Source organism: Antechinus flavipes, chromosome 1 (assembly GCF_016432865.1).
Source record: "Antechinus flavipes isolate AdamAnt ecotype Samford, QLD, Australia chromosome 1, AdamAnt_v2, whole genome shotgun sequence".
NCBI classification, from domain to species: domain Eukaryota; kingdom Metazoa; phylum Chordata; class Mammalia; order Dasyuromorphia; family Dasyuridae; genus Antechinus; species Antechinus flavipes.
This window is the reverse complement of record NC_067398.1, coordinates 142,141,668-142,162,447: the sequence shown is the minus strand read 5'-3', so window position 1 is coordinate 142,162,447 and position 20,780 is coordinate 142,141,668.

Genomic DNA, 20,780 nt, shown 5'->3' with positions numbered 1-20,780 from the left:
GCATTTCAGGTGCTTTGGTAGAACTGAGTGAGTTTTGAAAGCTAGACTTATTAATAGCACTCCAAAGCTTTGAACTCTCTCTCTCTAGCACATAATACTGGACTGATTACTGGGTGATCACATAGGACTGTTGTGGAGAAGATTCTATTTAAGCATTGATTGTACTAGTTGGACTCTTGAGTTCCTTTACAACTAGGATTCTTTGTGAAGACCTGTCTAGATTTGGGGGCCACTTAGAATACCATTTATACAAACTGTTAACTTAATATGTTAAGTGCTTAGAATGTGATGTTTGTCATGTGCTTAGCACAGTGCCAGGTACTCCAAAGGAGCTTAATAAGTGCTTTCCCCACTTTACTTCCTATAATGTGCTGGATGCCAGGAATACAAAGGTAAAATTGACACAACCCTTGCCCTCAAAGATCTTACATTCTTTTGGGGAAATGTTTACACACATAGACATGTACAAAAGCTACTTTTCCAAAGTGCTTATTAGCCATTAAAAAGGGTTCAAAAGTCATATGAACTTGTCATCTAAAGGGATGTTGAACTTTGAATTCTTATTGCACAAATACCTTAAAACTGTAGTTGAATGAATTCTGATGTCATGATGTAATGGGAGAAGCTCAGGCTTGGGAGGCAAAAGAAACAGCTCTCTCTATACATTGAAGGGATTGTATTATATGGTTAGTAAAGTCCCTTTCCCTAGTTCTAACATAATTCCATTATGATCATAATGGCCTGGCTCAGTGACTAACATTTTTAGTGACCTTGGAGAAGTTACTTTAACCCTTTTAGTCCAAATAGGCATTGACTAGGCACTTACTATGTGCTAGAAAGTGCTAAGTGCTAAGGATAAAAAAAACAAAATTCAAATTTGTCTTTGCTCTCAAAGAGCTGCCCTCTTTGTAGCTCTAACATTCCATGGTTTGTAATTTCATTTCTGTTTCTTCCCTCCTCCGATCCGTGATGATGGCTATCCCTCCACACCGTAATAGGTAATTTCATGAGTTGGTATATGGAGGGGAAAACAACAAGGACTTTTCTTCTGGTGATAAGTCTCTGAACTTAGCTGGACTGATTTTCAGACAACAGATATATGAAGTGCATCACTGGGTCCATTTTAGAAGCCCTTTTCAGTTTGGCAGGACCTTATGGGACTTGTTTACTTTGGTCAAACTTAACATTTGAGGTTACCCCAGAATTACAATAGGGTATTAGGTTTTGCCTAACATCAGACTTTAATTGATCACCAAATCAATACCTACATGGCTCAGAGAGGATTTCATTATATTAAAGATTTATTTTTATTAAAATATTTATTAAATATTTTATTAAAAGGAACAACAAAATGTGTTTCTTTTTGTGGTGTTCTTCAGTTGTCGTGCTCTGAGGGGTTATTTATCTTTCCTACCCCTAGCTCCAGATCAACTTCAAGGCCTCCATGTATCTGAATTATAATCCTGGGAGGAAAAAGTGTTCTTTTTGTTGACAGAAATTTGTTTGGATTCTAAATAAATGGGAGGTTTTTAAATTTCACATTCATCTATATTTCTATGTATATGTATATCTATATCATGTGTATGTGTATGTATATACAAACACACACAAAACACATAGATATACACACATCTACACATATGCACACACCGCATGTGTATACATATATGTGCATACATTAAGCAATTGTGTTAGATCTACTCAGCTATGACCTTTGCCAGATGCTCATCCATCATCTTCCTCAGCAATAGTGATTTGTGATAATGCTAATTATGGAATGTTTAATGCCTCCCAGCCTGGCTCCATGATTTATTTTGTATGAGTAGTACTTCTCCTGACACAGACTGCAGCCCTCTAAGCTTCAAGAAATAAATGGTCTTCGAGAGTTACTGGACCAGAAGGGTTTATCACTCTGTAGGTTGTCATTGGACCTGTACTCAAAACCTTTGCAGCTTGCGCAAGTATCTTCCCTGCTTGCACTTAGCTGGTGGGCCTTAAGGTCTCAGATTTTCCTGAGACTTCTATATTGAGATGAATCATTAATTTAAGACTTTAGAGGAGGGAAGGCAAAAATAAAGGAAAGCCAGAGATAATCTCTAAATCAATCTATCTTCAAAACGTAATAAGTAGTCAACAATTCTCTTCATAGGAATACCAAAAGCAATCTCTAGTTAGATGCTTTCACCACAATACTCATTAGCTATGGATAAAGAACACCTATGTACATAATATCAATTATACTACCTACAATTTATAGTTTGGTCTTTTCCATTTTTAGTTTAGTTTTGCTTGTTTGCTTGTTTGTTTTGGAGGCAACTGAGGTTAAGTGATTTGCCCAGAGTCAAATAGCTAATAAGACTGTGAAGTTGGAGTTGAAATCAGGTCCTTCTGACTCCAGGGTCAATGCTCTATCCACTAACTGCCCCTAATATGGTCTTTTCTATGGACCCTCATGCCTCACTTACACCTTTAATTCTAAGATTGGTATATATTCACTCCTAATTGCCATATAGAGATACCTCTTATATTCAATGTACCTATTCTTGAAATTAAGCATATTTCATAGCAATACACACATTCTGAGCAATTTAGGGATAGGGATCATACTTGTGGTGTTATTGATGTGGGGAACTCTCCAGTGCTTCCATTAATGTAGTCTGGTACTCTTTTCCACATCTTAAACTTGTCCTAGTTCACAGAGTCAATATAAATGTGTAAAAAAGGGAACTTGGACCCAATTTTTTCTGGTCTGAGGCCCACTTTTTATGTTACAGCAAATAAAACATCAGCTAAAACACTCCATTTTCAGACACACACACGTGTATGTACATATATTGTAGAAACATATGCATGCATAATTGCATGTGTGCACATATATTGTACATATCTATATTATGTATATGTGTATCTACATATATTGTTGCTTTATCATTCAGTCAGATCTGACTCTGTGACCCAATGGACACTGTAGATGAGATATTGGAGTAATTTCCCATTTCTTTCTCTTCATTTTACAGATGAGGAACTGAGGCAAATAGGTAAGTGATTTGCCCAGGATCACACAGTCTCTGAAGCTGAATTTGAATTCAGATCTTCTTGACTGCAGGCCTGATAATCTAGCCATTGTACTACCTAGCTGCAATTTATGTATACATATGTACATATACATAAACATAATATATATTTACAATATATGTTGGTGTATGTATATATGTATATATAGACATATATAGCCTTTTCAATTTGAAAGTGAAGTTATGATTCGATACTTTGTGATTAGTAATAGGAAGTATTTTAATTTCTACTTTATAGATGAAAATTGAGGCTCAAAGAGATTTTGATTTGCCTAAGATAACATAGTATACAAATGAGAAGCTATATCCATGCTTTGTTTTATCCTAAGTGTTAATTCAGGCCTTTTTTATTATCTTATGTCCACCTCTGCATGTTGGAAACTTATCTTTGTTTGTGTTTTTTTTTTTTTTAAGTGTTTGGATATCAGTGAAACACTCACGAAGTCTGTTATTCTTTCCATTTCATCATATGACTAAAATAGTCATTCAACAAGCATTTATTAAACTCTTCTTATACACCAGGTATATTTTTACACCAGGTCCAACCTATTTTATGATCAATTACATTCATTTATTTGTCCTTACCAGTGACAATATACCATAACCTACTTATCTCTACCATATACTTTTCCATTACCCTTTATGTCACCCAGAGTTTTGATTCTCTTGAGATCACAATATTATGTAATTAACCATGACACTTGATTTTAAAAAGTGAGCTTTTGTGGGAGGGAATATCTGAAGATACTCAATACTGAATACTTTTCCAAGTGTAGTTTCTCTTTTTCAGTTTTAGATCCAACTTACTGTCCACCAGAAAGAGCTATCCAAATCAACTGATGAAGGAAGGTGGGAGGGAAGGAAGGAAAGAGAAAAAAAGAAAGAGAAAGAATCCTTGTAACAATTATGCATAGTTAAGCAACATGAACTCCACCATTTGTCATGTCCAAAATATATGCCTCATTCTGCATGTTGAGCCCATCACCATGTTGAAAGGTAAGTAGCATGCTTCATTATTAGTCCTTGGGAATCATATTTGGTCAATGTTTTGATCAATTATTTAAAGCTCTCTAAGATGAAGGGTTTGATTTATATAATAACAAGATCATAAAAACCAAACCCTTCTTTTTACAGGTAAACTGAAGCCAATCTCACCAACCTAATTCTAAATTCAATGCTCTTAGCCCCTATTCCTATACACTATTTGTCAGGATGGAACAGTAGAAGGGACAAGGATATCTGAAAAATACAAAGGTGAATCACAAAAGAGAAAGAAGATGGTGTAAAGAAATAAAAGGAGGAGGGGACTTTGTTCCAGGTAGACATAGCGTGCCTGAAAACAAGTCTCTGCAGGAATCTTGTTAGGGATGCACCTGTGTCTGGGGAGAAGCTGAAGGATTGAAAATGTGAATATAAAGATGGAGGAGTAATTAAAGCCTCTAGTTCTCAAACAGGTTTAAATTTTCAGGATTTTAACTACTTGGACATACTTCTGAACCATCAGGAATCATAAAGTGTCAAAGCTTGAACGAAAGCATCTCTGTTGACTACAGAACAGTGGTGTCTTAGAAACAAAGATTGTTTCTTCTTTTATTTTGCTTTATCAAAAACAACAACATAGTGAGGATCATATGAAACTCCTTCAATCCTGTGAAGCTTTAGATTTCCCCACTGGGGGCCTGCATTAATTAGGAAACTATGCAGTCTCACACCTTGGGGCTTTGAAACACTTTGCTCATTTTTTCTCCACCAAGGAGAGAAAATGCTTTTTGTTGTTATTTTTTATAGAGGGGAGGAGACCTCAAGACATAAAACTCCTCTTTCCACTGCTGCAAAATGTGGCAAAACTGCTGCTGAAGTTTCTCAGGGGACTTTTGGGGAAAATCATGGGTGATTATAAGGATCAGGAAAAGAACAGAAGGACCCCAGGAAATTAGAGAGTTTCCAACATCAATGGGGGCAGAGTAAATATTGGGAATTAGATTAGCTGAAGAGTTGTCTGGACTGAGACACCACAATAAAATAAGATTAAAAGGAAAGACCCCATCCCTGCTCTGTAAAATCATGAGATCTGAAAATAATAAGTAGCATCAGTAAGACAGAAGAATATTTTTCTAATGAGAATGGGAAATGAAGTAGAGGAAGAAAGCTCTATTTATACAGCATGGTTTTATTTTTCCTTTCTTTTCTTTTCAAGTAAAAAGACATGAAGGAGCAACAGAGATAGAGAAGAAAGAAGGCTGGGCAGGAAAAGAGAGCAGGTAGAGAATCTTAGAAAGTAGTTCTATGAGAATCAGAGTCATAACTAGGGTGAGATGACTGGGACTTTGACTTGGGACATTTCAACATCTTTGATATCACTCCCCATATTCTCGTCTTGCAATTCTCCTTCACTCCCACACCACTGCCCCATTATCTCTTACTCATTTAGTCTTGAGATTCTTCTTCTCATCATTATGCACCAATCCCAGGATAGTCCAATGCACCCCAGGTAATTCTTGTGTCCTTAGCTCAAAGGAGGCAATCTCCACCTGGAGTCTGTTTGTTCTTTTCCTGACACTTATAATGACAACTCCTACTTTAATATTAAGAAATATGGGGAAGATTCTGGGATATGGTCCACCCTTCCCCGAATACAGTAGATTTAGAGAGTACTAAACTGAACCAAATGCAATGAAAATAAAGGCTGACTTAACACCAAACAGGTAGGATCCTAACATCCTCTACAGTTGGGGAGCTGTCACCTACTCTAATCCTGCCCCGTTTCTTCCACAATAGTAGTTTCAGGGAAATATAGGATCTTTCCCTTTCATCTGAGGACCCTATTTCTTAAAAAGTTTTTCTCCCATAATCTTTCTCTTCCAACTGCAACATTTGTGTCAGCTCCCAAAATTATCAGTTATGGAGCTAGTGAAAAATGAAGCCACATTATCTCCTCAGTGAATTCCTCGTAATAATGATTGATTAGAAGCTAAAGGCTAGGATAGGTTGGAGAAACTTAGATGATGATGTCAGAGACCAGGGTGGGATAATGAGAGAATTGGAGTAACACGAGTTTCAATAGAAGACAGGTAATAATGTTCATTATTCAGTTTTCCTGTCTTTGAGAGCAGATGTCCATCAAATATAATGTCCATTGACACAGTCACCCTACATATAGACCTAATTGTTTGTTTTCATTTTATTTTCTATATTTGAATGATGGCTCCTTAAAGGCTGGAAATGTATGCTTCTTTGTATCACTCAGGGCTTAGCATAGTGCCTATCACCTGCAAAGCACATTTTTAAAATCCCATCTACTTTGTCTCCCCAGCATTGAGTGTAGTGTCTCTGTTTGGTCAATGTTCATTTATTCTTTTCCAGGGGAGAAAGAAGACTGAGCAGTGACCCTAAAGACAGAGAACTAGATTTTAATTCCAGCTCTTCTCCTTCGTATCTATATGACCCAAGAATTATTACTTTACTTGTATACATCTCAATTTCTATAAAATGAAAAGTGGTATTAGATGATCTTTAAATGCTGGTAATGATTAAACACAAGTTTTCCAAAACAGAACACCACACTTTCAAATATAATCTGTGTTATTAACATTTCCCCCCACACTTTCTTAAACCTAGACAATCAACTAAACAATAAATCAAGGCTAATTTGTAGTGTTTATCTATTTCAAGGGAGTCAGTGATTCTCACTAAATAGAACTTTAAGGAACCAGCACAGGTCCTGAAGTGCCAGTTGGAGCAGGAGGGATGGCAAAAATTCCAGTGGAAACAAGCAGAGTCTGAGGAGGCAACAACAGAATTATTCAACACTTGACTTTTTACTTAATTTAATTAATTACCAAGCATCATGGTGTGCAAAATGCATGGGACAAATAATATGTTTGATATGATTTCTTTGTGATAGCAATGGTCATGTGATTGTACTTCTACTGATACTAGTTTAACTCAGAATGCCTGACTTTTTTTAAATTAATATTTTATTTTATTTTATAATAACTTTATTTTGACAGAATCCATGCCAGGGTAATTTTTTTATAACATTATCCCTTGCACTCGTTTCTGTTCCGATTTTTCCCCTCCCTCCCTCCACCCCCTCCCCTAGATGGCAAGCAGTCCTATATATGTTAGATATGTTGCAGTATATCCTAGATTCAATATATGTTTGCAGAACCGAGCAGTTCTCTTGTTGCACAGGGAGAATTGGATTCAGAAGGTAAAAACAACTCGGAAAGAAAAACAAAAATGCAAATAGTTCACATTTGTTTCCCAGTGTTCTTTCTTTGGGTGTAGCTGCTTCTGTCCATCATTTATCAATTGAAACTGAGTCTTTGTCAAAGAAATCCACTTCCATCAGAATACATCCTCATACAATATCGTTGTCGAAGTGTAAAGTGATCTGGTTCTGCTCATTTCACTTAGCATCAGTTCATGTAAGTTTCTCCAAGCCTCTCTGTATTCATCCTGCTGGTCATTTCTTAAGAATGCCTGACTTTTACCAGAAGAAATAGGATCAACTTGTTTTTTTCCCTCCCTTTACACATGTATTTCATTACTTCTTCTCCTCTCCCCATTTTTAATTCCATAATTATTAAGAACATATATTATTCCAAGTAACATGCAGAAGTTTTAGATCTTAAAGTATACCCTTCAATAACTGCTTGAGTTATTGCACTTGCTGCTGCTGCATGAAAGTATTTCAATGATCATTCAAAGCCATAATGAAATATTCTTGAGCCAAGGTGGTAGAAAAGCCCAGGAAGCCTGCACTTTCCCCAGTTTCTCTCAAAAAACAATCCAACTGAAGCCTCTAAACAGATTTTGGTGTGACAACTCACAAAAGATGGAGTGAAATAATTTCCCAGCTTAAGATTACTTAGAAGGACTTCAGGAAAGCTCTGTCTCCCTTTGTGAAAGGGAAGCTTGGCACAGTTTGAGCAATCTAATAGAAGGCTTTTAACCATATCACAGATCAGCAGAAAAGGGATCTCAGTCCTGGCTCAGTGGGCCAATGGCTCAGTGGGTCATCAGTTAAACTTTCAGACACAAGTTAAAAAAGAAAATTGCAGGATCCCTGGCACAATAGGCCAGACCAATCCAGGAAAGTGGGAAAGTTGGCAGCATCTCTGGCCTCAGTGTGGAAAACCAGTGAGAAACCCCTGTCCCTCTGCAAGAGAAGCTTGGGACAGTGTCCCCTGTGCTCTAAGAGCAGAGTTCAACTTTTAAAAATGAGCAAAAACCCCCAAAAAAGTCTTGTGTCCTGCTTTCTAGAAACCCCAAGTTAGGGTTCTAGTAAACCTAGGGTAGCAAAATGTACCATTGCTTTCTAGAGCCCTCACACTGGGGTGATTAAAATATACCTTCCTGAGGCAGGACTCCTGAGGATGATGGAAAAATGGAGTCTGTTTAATTTCAAGGACTTTCCCCTTTATATAATGTAACAAAAACAACACTGCAAGTGGGACCACATAAACAACTTGCTATTGTATGTAGTTTGCCACCTGGTATCACTCTTCCACCTGGTATAACTCTGCTTCAATCTCAACACAGGTTGTCACCGTCCCCTGACTTCTCTGGAAGGCTGAGAGCCCTTAGGGGAGATGGATCGCTGAACCAGACATTGTAAGCAGGTTCCCTCTGGGCTGAAGGGTCTTATACCTTGCTCAGAGTTTCCCCACTGACTATGACCCTTTACAAAAAAAGAGTCCTGATTATAGAAATATTATGGCCACAAGGAAGATTAGAAAACAAACTCAGAAAAGGATAACAATGGCCATACATTTATCTACATGTAAAGTCTCAAAGGAGAATGCGAATTGGTCTCAATCTTAAAAGCTTCTCTTAGAAGAGCTCAAAAAGGATTTTTAAAATAAAATAAGAGTCATAGAAGAAAATAGAGTTATGCAGAAAGATTATTTAAAAAGTCAACAGCTTAGAAAAGGAAGCACAAAAATTGACTGAAAAAACCAACTCCTTTAAAAATAGAATTGGCCAAATGGGGGGAAAAAGGTAAAAAAAAAATAATGAAAGAAAATAATACATTAAATATTAAAATTGAGCAAGTGGAAGCTAATGACACAACAAGATATCAAGAATCAGTCAAACAAAAATTTTAAAAATGAAAAAATAGAATAAAATCTAAAATACCTTACTGGAAAAACAACTAATCTGGAGAGTAAATCCAGGGAAGATATTGGACTACCTGAATTATTGGACTACCTGAAAGCCATGATCAAAAAAAGAACCTGTATATCATATTTCAAGAAATCATCAAGGAATACTGTTCTGAAGGACCCACACTTAACACCACATACCAAGATAAGATCAAAATGGGTCCATGACCTAGGCATAAAGAACGAGATTATAAATAAATTAGAGGAACATAGGATAGTTTATCTCTCAGACTTGTGGAGGAGAAAGAAATTTGTGACCAAAGATGAACTAGAGACCATTACCGATCACAAAATGGAAAATTTTGATTATATCAAATTAAAAAGCCTTTGTACAAACAGAACGAATGCAAACAAGATTAGTAGGGAAGTAACAAACTGGGAAAACATCTTTACAATTAAAGGTTCTGATAAAGGCCTCATTTCCAAAATATATAGAGAACTGACTCAAATTTATAAGAAATCAAGCCATTCTCCAATTGATAAATGGTCAAAGGATATGAACAGACAATTTTCAGATGAAGAAATTGAAACTATTACCACTCACATGAAAGAGTGTTCCAAATCGCTATTGATCAGAGAAATGCAAATTAAGACAACTCTGAGATATCACTACACACCTGTCAGATTGGCTAAGATGACAGGAAAAAATAATGATGAATGTTGGAGGGGATGTGGGAAAACGGGGACACTGATGCATTGTTGGTGGAGTTGTGAACGAATCCAGCCATTCTGGAGAGCGATCTGGAATTATGCCCAAAAAGTTATCAAACTGTGCATACCCTTTGATCCAGCAGTGTTTCTATTGGGCTTATACCCCAAAGAGATACTAAAAAGGAAATACATACTAAATACATACTAAAAAGAGATACATACAGGAAGGGGACCTGTATGTGCCAAAATGTTTGTAGCAGCCCTGTTTGTAGTGGCTAGAAACTGGAAAATGAATGGATGCCCATCGATTGGAGAATGGCTGGGTAAATTGTGGTATATGAATGTTATGGAATATTATTGCTCTGTAAGGAATGACCAGCAGGATGAATACAGAGAGGCTTGGAGAGACCTACATGGACTGATGCTAAGTGAGATGAGCAGAACCAGGAGATCATTATACACTTTGACAACGATATTGTATGAGGATGTATTCTGATGGAAGTGGATTTCTCTGACAAAGAGACTTAAATGAGTTTCATTGGAGAAATGATGGACAGAAACAGCTACACCCAAAGAAGGAATACTGGAAAATGAATGTGAACTATTTGCATTTTTGATTTTCTTCCGAGTTATTTTTACCTTCTGAATCCAATTCTCCCTGTGCAACAAGAGAACTGTTCGGTTCTGCAAATATGTATTGTATCTAGGATATACTGCAACATGTTTAGCATGTATAGGACTGCTTGCCATCCTGGGGGGGGGGAGGAGGGAGGGAGGGGAAAAAACGAAACATATGTGATTGCAAGGGATAATGTCGTGTAGAAATTATCCTGGCATGGATTCTCTCAATGCGAAGTTATTATTAAATAAAATAAAATTTATATTAAAAAAAAAAAAAGGAATACTGTTCTGATATCCTAGAACCAAAGAGTAAAGTAGTCATTGAAAGAATCCACTGATAAAGGAATATCATAGCTAAACTGCAGAATTATCAGATCACAGAGAAAATTCTGCAAGCAGCTAGAAAGAAAGAATACAGATATTAAGGAGTCATAGGCAGAATTACCTAGGAATTTAAAGCTTTCATATTAAAGGATCAGAGGCCTGGAATATGACATTTGGGAAGGCAAAGAATCTTAGACTTGAACCAAGAATCAACTACTCAACAAAACTGAGCATAATCATTCAGGGTAAAACATGGCATTCAATGAAATAAGGAGTTTTCAATCATTTCTGTTCATTTCCAAACTAAACAGAAAATTTGGTCTTCAAATTCGAGCCTTAAGAATAAAAAGATAAGCAGGAAAGAAAAAAGTGATTTAAAGGTTAAATTGTTCCCATCCTTACACAGGAATAGGATACTTGTAACTCTTGAGAACTATATTTTTCTTAGGGAAGTTAGAAGGGGTATAGACAGAGACTGTGGATATGTTAACTTTGATGTGAAGATAAAGAGATGCAAAAGATGTACTGAAAAAAGAGGAAAGGGGAAGTAAAATGAAATAAATTATATCACATGAAGAGGTACCTATTACATTAGAGGGAAAGAAGGAAGGGGAATAAGCATTGTTTGAACTTCAGTCTCATTAGATTTAGTTCAATAAGGGAATAACATGTACACTTAGCTGAGCATAAAATTTTACCTTATACTAAAGGGAAGTAGGAAGGGAAAGGGAAAAGAAAAGGGAAGAGAGAAAGCTAATATAAGGGAGGGTAGCAGACATAAAAGGGGGAAAGACTAAGAAAATGGGGCCAGGGGCTAATAGATTGAAGGAGGTGGGGTCAGAAGCAAAATATTGGTGGAGAAGAAAAAAAAATAGGACAAAAAAAAAAAACAGGAAAAAATAGGATAGAGGAAAATCCACAGTTAGTAATCCTAAATATGGATGTTAATGGAAGCAATAGCAAAGTGTCTTAAAAGTCAGAACCCTACAATATGTTGTATATGAGCTTTCTGGAGAGTCTTTCAGACCAGCCTTGGTCTCAGTGGAGAAATGCAGGAGAAGAGCCTGCCACCAGGAGCCTGACTGAAGGTAGAAATGAATCTCTCTCCTTGGCTCCCAGAGCTTGAACTCCTGCCTCCAGTTCTCTTGTCTTCTCTGCCTTTGAATCTGAATGAATCTAGCTGAGGCTCCCAGCTTATATGCTCTACACTGAGTATAAACCAATCATTATTTCTCTAGGAAACCATTATTTGTTGTAAGATTAAATCAATCATACTGAACTTAGAGTACTATTAATCACCAGGCTAAACTAGATAACCATTGTATCTTCAATTCCACTTAGTTAATATCTTGTAAGCATCTTTGTTTCAAGTTCAGAGTTTTGGCCCATAACATCTCCTGCTTTCTTTTGTTTTAGAACATAGGGTGGTCATTCTCCTTGATATCTCAAGGAGGTGAGAACCCCAAAAAAGGAGGTGATCACGCCTCCCATGACTCCTCAAAAAAGGGATAAAAACACCATAAAAGGAGGTGATCACACCCTCCCTGATGTCTCAGGAAGGGAGATGAAAACCAAAGGAAAATGGGGAATCAAATCAGATTAGCGGGTATACATAAATCCATCAACATGGGAGGTATTACACATAATTACATAAGCATATAGCAATATAACACAGGCTAGTAGTGATGTAACAAATAATATGAATCAACATGAGGAATTATACATGTCCATAAGTCCTAGAAATAGTCCAAAAGGAGTCTATTGCCCACTAGTTCACATGTGTAAGGGAATCCAATGATTCCTGCAAGTTCTGAAGTCCTGCAATAGTCTCATTATATGTTAGGGAATGCAATGATTCCTGTAGGTTTTCAAGTTCTGAAACAATCTTCTCAACAATTTTTTATCTTAGGAAATCCAATGATTCCTGCTGGTTTTGAAGTTCTGCAATAGTCTTATCAACAATTTTTTATCCCAAGAAATCCAATGATTCTTGCTTGTTCTGAAGTTCTATAACAGTCTCATTATCAGCCATGCTGTTTCAGTGTCAGACGTTTCTTAGGTCTTCTCTTTTGTTTCAAGGTTTTTCACTGTTTTCTGTCTCTCTCCGATGGGCAAGGCAAATACAGCTCGTTGGCACCCATCTGATTCCTTCTCCATCTGTAGAGATACAAGCAAACCCTTTCTTCCAAGCAGTTAACCTATATAGTCCCTTCTATTTACCACTTTCTCTCCACATCACCTGGGAATTACATTGGAGCTGCTCACGCTGGACACTGCCCTTCTGTCATGTTAAAAAACCTATATTCTCCCCAATTGTAATCCCTTTCTTCCATCTGATTGTTTTTTGGCTGCTTGATCATGTAATCCCTTTCTTCTATCAGATTGCTTCTCTGTTGATTGATCATATCAGAGTCCTAAACTTCTAAAGACTCTCTGGATGTAAACTTGGCTGCTATCATGCCCCACCTGGTTTTTATTTGAGATTTCAGAGCTGTGCCCTGCCTTTCATTTCCTGGATCAATCCATATTTTGAGGCCCAGTGGAAACCTTGGTTGCATTTTGGACATAGAGTTTTAGGTCTTATTCTCTTACCCTCTTTTCTTACTCTATCTCTGTGCCTACGTTGGGCTTTCAGATGCCCTATTTTTCCACACTGAAAGTATAGATGAGTTTGTCTGGAAGTCCTTTGCCAAGAGGGACCCTGTCTTCCCATATTTTGCATCATAGCCTGGGTATAAAAAGTATTTTCTTGTAGCTGCATTTTCTCCAGTGGTTCTTGTGACAATTGTCTGCAGACGTCCCACAAAATCAGCAAAAGTTACACTGGGGCCTTGCTCTATTTTTGTGAAGGCTTCCCCTCCATCTTTTCCTGGGAGGGAGCCCTATTCTCTGATTGTAGCATCAGCAATATGTTCATATGCTGCTATAGGGTAATTAATCTGTGCTGAAGTGTCTACATACTGACCTTTACCTTCTAGTTGGACAAAGATGATTTGTATATTAACTTCAGTTTGCTTATTGTGTTGGGCTTGTATCCTCATAGTTCACTACACTTCAAAAGCCACAAGTTTTGTCCAGGTTCTAAACATGTCCTTTCTATAGATTTCCAATCACTAGGGGTTAAGATTTCATAAGCCAAATTCTTTAATACCATCTTAACATAAGACAATGTAGTCCTATAAAGAGTGTAACCCTTTTTCAAATCCTTAATTTTTTCCAGATCATAAGGAGCGTATTTTCTTCTTTGTTGACTTGAAGAGTCGAACTCTTCAATAACAGAGTATACATGTCCTTTTTTAGCCTTAACCAGTGCCTTTTGTAATCTTGTCATAGGCTGCTTCATAGAGTACTATTAATCACCATGCTAAACTAGATAACCATTTTCTCAATTCCACTTAGTACCTTGTAAGCATCCTTGTTTCAAGTTCAGAGTTCTGGTCCATAACATTATCTAAGATGACAGGAAAAGATAACTATAAATGTTGGATGGGATATGAGAAAAATGGTACACTAAAGCATTGTTGGTGGAGTTGTAAACTGATCTAACCATTCTGAAGAGCAATTTGGAAGTATGCCCAAAAGGCTATAAAACTGTGCATACTCTTTGATCTAGCAGTGCTACTACTGGGTCTATATCCCCAAAAGATCAGAAAAGAGGCAAAAAGAGCAACAGGAACAAAAATGTTTGTAGCAGCTCTTTTATGGTGGCAAAGAATTGGAAATTGAGGGGATTCCCATCAATTGGAGAATGACTGGATAAGTTAAGGTATGGCATATAATAATGTAATGGAATATCACTGTTCTATAAGAAATGATGAGCAGGCTGATGTCAGAAAAACCTGGAAAGACTTACATGAACTGATGCTGAATGAAATGACCAGAACCAGTAGAACATTGTATATAATAATAGCAATATTGTATGATAATCAGTTATAATAGACTTAGCTCTTCTCTAAGACAATTCCAGTAGACTTAGAATGGAAAATTCCATCTGCATCCAGAGAGAGAACTATAGTGGATAGAAACATTCACTTTTATTGTTGTATTTTCTTTCTCATGGTTTTTCCCATTCTGATTTTTCTTTCACAAAATGACTAATATGGAAATAAATTTAAAATTATCGTACATGTATAACACATATCAAATTGCTTGTAGTCTTGATAAGGGGAGAAGTAAGGGAGGGAGAAAGAAAAAAAATTGGAACTCAAAATCTTACAGAAATGAATGTTGAAAATTATCTTTATGTGTAATTGAAAAAAAATACTATCAAATGAAAAAGAAAAAAATGATTCTTCTACATTGTGGCATAGGCTTTTTGACATTAAAAGAACAGTGATAAGACCATTAAAAAAATTAGCTGCAAAGACATAGACAAAACAATTTAAAGAACAGGGTATTACTGAAGATTGGGGAAAAGTAAGTCATACTTACTGATGCAATTCATTTTTTCTTTCAAAGAAATATCAAAATGATTGTCAATAGAAGTCTAGGTGAACCTGTAAGATCTAAGCAATTTTGTCAGACTGTAAAATATTCAATCTTCTCCCCAAATGTGAAAGAGGGAAAGTAGCTATTAGTTAGTCTGGATATCTTGTCTCTTTCAAGAAAAAAAATGAGGAATTCTGATAAATATATTGAAATACTAAGAAATTGAATTGTTCTGGAATTGCAAAACCCCTAAATAGAAATGGAATGATAGGATATGATTTTTAATATGTCTTTTTTCTATGACTTTTTTAATAATTCATGAAAGCTTAAGATTTTTTTCTAAAATAAAGAGATAGATAAGACTGTCTTATTTAAACCCCCTTAAAACCTATAATCAAAGCTAGACTTGGAGAAAATATATGATTTAGTAAAGGTAAGTTTAGAATTCAATGTGATAAAAGTATGATTTCATAATGAAGTATCGAAGAATGTGTATTAAAATCTTGTGAACTCAATGACAAATGATATAAAACAAGTAATTGTAACAAAAGAATATTGAAAGTTAAAGTTTTTTTAAAGATATAAACAATAAGATTTTAAATTAGTTGTATAATATGCTGACTATCAAATTTATTTTTTGAAATTTATACCAGCCAATTTGCATATTGCTATATGTGTTGAACAACTCCTAGGACCTGATATTGTTCCCAGTGCTGAGGAATAAAAAAGTTCTATGATAAACAGTTCTTGCTCATAAGAGTGATCAATAACTATATGTTGGACTCATAGTGATTCCACAAAGACTTTATGATTAGTTCCTTATGATTAAATAAGTGTTAAATAATCAGTAGAGAGGCAGACATCAGTCTTATTGGAGCAATGGGTTGTGAGAGTAAATAATGCTAGATAGGTTGAGGCCAAATCACAGTGGACTTTAAAAGTCTGGTAGCAGAGTCTGGACTTATTATGCTCAATAATAAATGTCAGGGGAAGTAATAATCACTTGCATTTCTATGTGGGGAGGGTGAATATAGTATAGTGCAAGGACAGACATTCTTGAACTCTAGAAGACCCGATTATAGAAAACTATTTTAAACCCACTTGGAAAATGTTTGCCCTATGTCTTAAAGGAGGTCGGGGGAGAAAGAATAGACTGAATAACAGGCTAGTGTCATTCCATCAACCTCCTGAAAGAAATATTCAAAAATATGCCTTTCACAACAATGAGTCATGCTCATGTTATAAAAGGTGGCATCTCATGGCCCTGATTTGTAAGCAGGAAGAAAGATCATAGACTTAGAACTTACTATCCAGTCTATCTTATTTTATAGAGGAAGACATTAAAAGACAGAGAGGTTATGTGATTTTTCTGGGGTTAAGGTAGTGCTACAAGTTTTCTATAACAAAACATAGGTTTTCTGGCTCCAAGTGAATGTTCTCCATTAATTAAGTGAATGTTTGAGGTGGTGAAATATCCTAAAATGGCAGTCCTGCAAATCTCATTTCCCTTCTATAACCAATAATACATATTATGCTGGGGATTCCACCAGACTTCTTTTCTGGCTTTTCTCTTCTCTCTCTTTCTATATGTTTCAGTGGCCTGAGAATCAGCCTTATTTAAATCCCATTAAATCTATCAAAGTTAGACTTGAAGAAAATGTGCTATTTGGCAAAACTAAGTTTAATATTTGATTTGAGAGAAGCATGATTACATTGTGACAAATTAAAGAATGTACATTGAAATCTTGTAAATATAGGTATATATGTTTGTACACACACACACACACACACACATGTATATCTGTCTACAAGCATACCAGCTCTCATGGATTAAACCATCATCCTTAAGTAGATGGCTCTCAATTTTTTTTTTTTTAACTGAGGCAATTGGAGTTAAGTGACTTGCCCAGGGTCACACAGCTGGGAAGCATTAAGTGTCTGAATCCATATTTGAACTCAGGTCCTCCTGACTTCAGGACTGAGCCATCTAGCTGCCCCTCTCAATTCTTTATATATCCAGCACCATCCCACTATCACTCCCCTGATCTTAATATCTACATCATTGACACTTATAGATTTCAAATTGGATGCACCAGAAACACCTTATGTTCAACATGTCCAAAACTTTCCCAAAGGCAACATTATCTTCTAGTCTCCCCCATTTGTAATATTGGCGTCACCCTAGACTCTTCCCTTTCTTTCACCCCACATACCTACAATTGCTAAAGCTTATCACTTTTACTTCTATAACATCTTTCATATTCATCTCCTCTCCATTCACACAACTACTTCTTTAATTCTTCAAACTTTACCATAGTGCCTTATTAATGGGGATTTTTAAGAATTTCATACTTTAGTTCTCTTAAATATGAAAAAAAATGTCTTTTTTTAAAGATAAAGTTAAAGGAGCATCAAAATACAGCTAATTGGAAGATTCTCTTTTATACTTTTATTTGTAGAGCCAAAATAGAGTTGGAATCAGGATAACCTGGTTTCATATCCTGTCTCATTCCATACCTATGTGACAGGTCACTTAATGCCTGTAAGTTTTGGTTTTGTTACTTGTAAATTATAGATAACAATAGCACATCTACCACAGAGCTGCTGTAAGAAGTGAATGATATCAAACGAGATGACACACTTCACAAAGACCAATCCCAATCACATTGCTGAGCCCTATTCTGCACTTTCCAACTACAGTGAATGGCTGATACAAATCAAAAGTATTTGGCAGCACACAAACATAAGAAGTTCAGGATCTACTATTAAATTTTTGGTTTTGTTTTTTAATTTTTATTTTGGGGAAAGTGTTGAATAGCCCTAGAAATTCCCAGACAAGGACTTTTGAGCATTTGAAGATCAGTCAGAGAGCAGGCTGGTTCTAATTGATCCTAGAGGGCAGAAGTAGAAGTATTGGGTGAATGTCTCAAAGTAACCTTGGGCAAATGACTCATCCTCTCTGGGGCCCAGTTTCTTCATCTATAAAAAGAAAATTCTGAGCAACATGGTCTCTGAGGTCTACTCCAGCTATAGGCCTTTGATCCTACTGAATCGAAGAGGCAAATTTAGACTTGAAATAAGGAAAAACTTCCTAACAATTGGAAATGTCCAAAAGTTGAATGCGTTGACACTGGAAAACAATGCAAATGTTGGATGATCATTCATCAAGTATGTAGTAGGAAGAGTTCTTATTCAGGTTTGGGCTTGATGGTAAGTAAATTTTTTGTGTCTAAAATTCTGTGAGTTTGTAAATTTTTTTAAGACTGTAAAAAAAATTTACTTTCTTGGAAATACTATGGCAAAACTGTTATATATATATATACATATATATACTTATTTTAAAACAGACATAAGTAATATTTCAAGAGTTGACAGCCAAGCAAACTAGTTTTACATTTACGGTGTCTTAGTAGTACATGAGTTAAGGTTAGTTTATGCCTTTGATGTAACCATATTTTCCAACATGATACTAAATCTCACTTTTAAAGTATACATTATTTCCAAACTCTTCCCTACTAATCAGATTCTCCTGTCCTGACTCTATATGGTATAACAACATAGTTTCAAGGAAAAATCCCTACTTTTGTTACTGATTGAAAACAAGAGATAAAATTTCAAATTCCCATATAAAGGTTTTCATAGGTTTATTTCATGACTTCCAGATCGGGTGAATCATTTTAACCCATATTCTTTGTAACTATTTTAAACAATATATCTATACATAGAACTATTTATATCGCTATGTATAATTAAAGAATCTATTTTAAGCTTCAACTTTTTGCTAACATTATTCATTATGCCATTATTTCCACATGTGCTAACATACTGAAAGGAATACTGTTAGATTTAAAACACAGTCCTGCAGTGCCAAGAAGCTCTCCCAACAACTCCCTTCTCATACCCTGCTGCTTGCCTTTCCCATATCCCCTTAGCCCACACACATCCCCCACACAACCTTCTTTGGATCCCAGTAGAACTCTTTGACCTTTGTGGCAGCTCAGACACTAGTCTTAGAATGGTCTATATGATTATTATTCCTAAAGGATACATATACAAAGGCTTTTGGCACAATTGAGTAGGTCTAAAGACAATTCTTGCACATAGCCCCTTCTCCCTACCCTCTTTCTCCCTCTCTGTCTCTGTTTCTCTGTTTGTTTCTCTCTCTCTTTCTCTTTCTCTCTCTCTCTCTCTCTCTCTTTCTCTCTCTCTCTCTCTCTGTCTCTCTCTCATTTTCTCTGTGTGTCTCTGCCTGTCTCTCTGTCTCTCTGCCTCCCTCTCTTTTTATCTCCCCCTCTCTCTGTGTCTCTATTTTCTCTCTCTGATTCTCTGTTTCTGTCTCATCCTGTCTTTGACTCTATCTTTTTGTCTTTCTATCTGTGTGTCTCTCTCTGTGTCTCTCAGTCTCTCTCTTTGTCTCTGTCTCTTTCTTTCTTTGTCTGTCTGTCTCTGTCGGTTTGTCTGTCTGTCTCTCCTCCCCCCACCAAATGCTGTCCAGCTTTTCCCCCCCAGTCTCTGGCTCTGGCAAAGGATGTCCAGCTAGGTATGCTAATTAGCCTGCCCTCCTGGGTGGTAGCAGAGGAATGATGTGGCTTCATCCTGCTTCCTTAATAAAGAGATGCCTTGTCCATGGATCTCCCCTTCCTGAGCTGGTCTGGAGGCTGGAGGGCAGGGGAGACATGATTCAGAGGAACCGATTATAAAGACTCTGTTGTCACTTGGTAGAATTGGGGCAGGGGGCATTTCTGTGGAAAGTCTCATTCAGAAATGGAGGAGACTGTTTTCTGGGTCAGTTACCCTGGCCATTGTATACCTTTGCAGAAAATGGGGTGAGTGGAATGACAACACCCAACCCCCTGACCAGTTTCCATGGCTCTGAGGGAGCAAGGAAGGGATATTTCCTGGAGAGAGTGGCTGAGGGGAAAAGGGTGGCAATGAGAAATATTCATGCTAAGGAAGAAAACTGAGCCAATAAATTTCTTCATGCAGGCAGTTCCCCCTTCCCCAATCTTTACCCCTTTACATATAGTAGGCATTCAAATATTTGTTGATTTGAATTCAGTTATCCTCAGGTTCCTGCATGAGCAAAGTGACAAGGCAGGAAGTTTTGTGAAAATCTGAGGCCTGATGATTTCTTTCTGATCATCCTTTCTCAAACTTCTTGACACACCCTTTTCTGCCTTGGTACTTCTTAATCCATTTGCTCACAGAATAAACAGAACATTTCTGAGAAGATTAAAGGCATATTTAGATCATGCTTTTCTATTATTTAAATACAGAATACAACACAAACATCCGTATCCTGCCACCTATGGTTGTATCCTAGCATTCAATCTTAGGTCTTTTTGCCATTTTCTTTCTTAGTGATCTCTTTATTTTTGATGCATTTAATTTTCTCTATGCAGAGCTAAGCTATTCCAATCTCCTGAGTTCTAGTCCTACATTATCAACCACATTTTGAATTACCTCAGACATAACAGGTCTAAAACAAAACTTAGCTCCTTTCTCTCACAAC